Raw genomic sequence first — 3,984 nt, forward strand, 5'->3', positions numbered from 1 at the left:
CAAAAAAGTGTCTTACTTGAGAGTGAATGAGTGTGTGTGTGTATCTGTGTGTGTGTGCGTGCGTGCGTATGGAAATAAACTTATAAATGGGGGAATGTTGGAGAACGAAGTACACAAACCTGCAACTTGGAGCAGATAGCAGCGATGTTTTAGGAGCTGAGATTTCAGATGAAAAACTTCAGCCCATGCCCCTTCCCTGTTTCTGTGGGGAGGGGAGGGAATGATTGGAGCTGTCTCAGTTGTCATGTGGGGTTGAAGAAGGAATACCTTTTGTTCAGTCTTTTTCTAGTGACCAAACTTTTATTTTTAAGAATAATATATGGACTTGTTGAATGGAAACAGTTTGAGGAGCTTCAGGGAATGAAGTCGTTCAAAGCATCCTCATTAGGCACAGGGAATACCTGTCTTCAGCTGTCCGTCCATTTCATTTCTTTATTAGAATTCAAGTAATGTAACTTGAGAGTATTGCTCTAGTGTCTGTTCTGAGGGGTAAAGATCATTTGAAAAAGAACTCATACACTGAAGTACAGAATTTAAAATTTTACTTATTAAATTCTAAATATTGATTTAGTCAAATCAGTAAAGCAAATGTTGTAATCTTAAAAGTCAAGATAAAAAATTTCCAAAAAAAAGAAAGTTAAGTTTTGATTTTTTAAAAATAATAATATCCATGTAATGCCCAAAGTTAGTTTAAAAATGTTTCCATGAGTTATTTTTATTTAAAGTAAGTAACCATTTGACAAATTCCCAAGGTGGTTATCTCCCCCCTTCTCCCCCCACCAAAGTAATTGGTTGTTCTATGGAATAACACTTGGGATTTTTATTCACTAAATGCCCGTGGTCACTTAGTATAAAAGGTAAGTTTAACTGAGGCCTGTGTAGGAAATAAAATATTACCAGAGTCTGTGAAAATATTTAATTTTACATGTTCTCTCTAATGGCAGAGAACAGCACTGGTTCTGTTACTTTAAAAAATGAGTAAGTGATTTCTTGATATGTGTTTTAATAGTATTCCCTCACTGCTGATCCTTGAACAGAAACTATTTGTATTTGATGAATGTTTTTCCAAAAAAATCTTATTGAGAAGTATATAATGCTTATGTACATTTAGAATGGATTAGTTTAAATACTAGGTCTCAGAAGTCTGCAAAATAACAGTGAAGGCTGGATTTAGAAAGCATGGTCTGGAATTGCTTGCCAGATTCTAAAGTGATGAAGAAAAAAAATGTTTCAACTTTGAATTACAAAACCCCATTTATGATTTTAAAAATATACTTGAAATAAAAATGATTAAACTAAATTTTGGTCCAGTGACATTACTTTACACTTCATAGTTGTTTGTACAGCTTTTTGTAGTGTCTTAATAAATTTATTGCCAAAATTTTGTGTGAAGTTATAACATAACTGAACTTTGAGAATTTCCCACTTCTGTCCCCTATAATGTGATCCATAGCCTATTGGTTTTCTTTTGCAGGGGGAGTAAGGTTAATTTATGACAATTTCTGCCTCTTATAGGCTTCATGATATAAGTGCCATTTAGAAAGTTTCTGGAGTAACTAGTTTCAAAGAATTAAAAGTTAATGTCTCTGATTGAATTGAAGAGTTTTAACATTTGTTAAAATGAATCTAGTCAAATTATCCATTGAAATATAGCCTAAGTGTTGAAAGATGAGTTTTTATGCCTTTCTTCCATTTTATAATAGTATGCGCACAGCAGAAATAAATGTACATGACTAAGGTCTGTTATCATAGGAAGAGGGTAAAACAAATGACTGAGGTTTTGCAATTAAGTATAGGAGGAGGTGAATTGCTAGTTCAGTCTCTACAACTCAATTAGCACTGGTCATTGAAGAACTCCTGCCAAAATCATCTCAAGTTCTGCATCATAGGGCTCCCTTTGCACTCCCAAGAGGTGGTGATGGCTAAAAGGAAAGTATATTATCTTTACGTTTTTTTTGACACTCCCCACAACAGGAAAATTACCAAACTCAACTGGCTTGATAGATGGCAGCTTGATAGAGCACGGCAAGAAGCTGGAGAACTTTTAATTCCATTCTGGATTCCAGTTGTGGTTTGCTTCTTGAAATTTACTGTTAAAAAGTTTAAAGGGTGGTTTTTATGTGAATACCAAATGGCATATTGTGACTAAGGCTTGAGAATGCCTATTTCTCAGAGGAAAATGGTAAATTAATGAATACTTATAATTAAACCTTGGAATGTATGTTACTTAATTAGCTCCCGCCTTTTGTGTGAAGGTCTGATGCACAGTTGGTTAACTTTTTTGTGATATTTTGTATGGCTGTCAACAGTGGCAACATGTAAATAATATGTACAGCAAGTTTTTATGATTAAGGAATCAAATTTATTGAATTTTATTATTGAAAATTGAACCATGTATGAATAAAAACAATAAAATATACTCTTTTCATGGATTATAGTATTAATGTGAATGTTACATTTATTCTGAACATCTAGGGGCTACAAAGTTGAATGAGGAACTCATGACTAGAGAACCATACTGTTTTCTTAGACATTGTGTTCTTGATTGATATCTGGTCTCATTTTTACCAGGTCAAACACTTGAAATCTTTCAGTGTTACTAAAATAACATTCAGCTTTGGCATTGCTAGAATCATAAGGTTCCACATTAACTATGAATTGACTTTTACTGAATATGGAAATGACAATTTAAAAGTGTAAATGTGTCCCCTCTACAAGGGGAACTTAATAGTTCTTGCTAAAGTAGGAAATTGAAAGGTAAGAACTGTGGTCTGTCTTACACTCCACAGAGCACTTTCTAACGTCAAGACCTTGTAAGACAGTTACTTTTTTTCGTGCACACATTTCATCTAAAGTCAGGATTGTCAAAAGTCACATTTAACTCTGGTTAATAACAACTGCTATACCAAAATGTGCTGTGGTAAAAGTTCAAAATGATTTGAAGTAAAACTCAAGAAAATTAACTTAATGTCACCTCTTAGCCAAAGATCTTAACTGATAGAACGTGAAAGGATAAAAATCAGTAGAAAAGGGGAATTAAAAAATAATTTACTTGGAGTTTCAAAAAGTAATGCTAGGTGCCAGTGGCTCATGCCTGTAATCCTAGCTACTCAGGAGGCTGAGGTTTGTGGTTCAAAGCCAGCTGGGGAAGGAAAGTCTGTGAGACATCTCCAGTTAACCACCAGAAAACCGAAAGAGGCACTATGGCTCAAGTGGTAGAGCACTAGCTGAAGAATTCAGGGTCACTGGCCAGGCCCAGAGTTCAGTCCCACCACCACCAAAAAAAGTAAAAAAAAAAAAAAAAAAAAAAAAAAAGTAATAATGTTACAAAATAGAGGATTCAGAAAAACAAAAAGGAAAAAAAATCTTAATTATATTTTTGATGAGTTCTTCCAGAATTTTTTGTACATTATTTAAAAAGAAATGTGCAAGTTTAACAAAGATGTCTTTTAAAGGTATGAATTCACTAGGCAGTAGTGGCTCACTAGTTACTCAAGGCTACTAGTTACTCCTAGTTACTCAAGGCTAAAATCTGAGGATGAAGTTCAAATACAGTTCAGGCAGGAATATTCCTGAGACTCCTATCTCCATTTAACCACCAGTAATCTGGAAGTGGAGCTGTGCCTCAAAGTGGTAGAATGCTAGCCTTGAGAGAAAGAGCTCAGAGACAAAACTCAGGCCCTGAGTTCAAGCTCTATAGCCCACTCCCCCCTCCAAAAAAAAAAAAATGAACTAGTTGAGTTTTACTTTCTGTTCCATATATCAGTTTTTTGTATTCTTTATATTTTTACCTTGATCTAAATTTCTTAATTTTGTATTCAATTCTTCCTTGCATCCTGTAGCATTTCAGAGACTAAGTTAATTTTAGCATTCCATCCAAATAATTGTGGAAAATGAACTCAATCCCTGGTTACTGGTGTGCTGTTGGCCCTGTTTGTGTTCCTTTTCTTCACTATTGGTAATTTCAGTTGTTTAAATCAAGAG

Source organism: Perognathus longimembris, chromosome 9 (genome assembly GCF_023159225.1).
Source record: "Perognathus longimembris pacificus isolate PPM17 chromosome 9, ASM2315922v1, whole genome shotgun sequence".
NCBI lineage: Eukaryota > Metazoa > Chordata > Mammalia > Rodentia > Heteromyidae > Perognathus > Perognathus longimembris.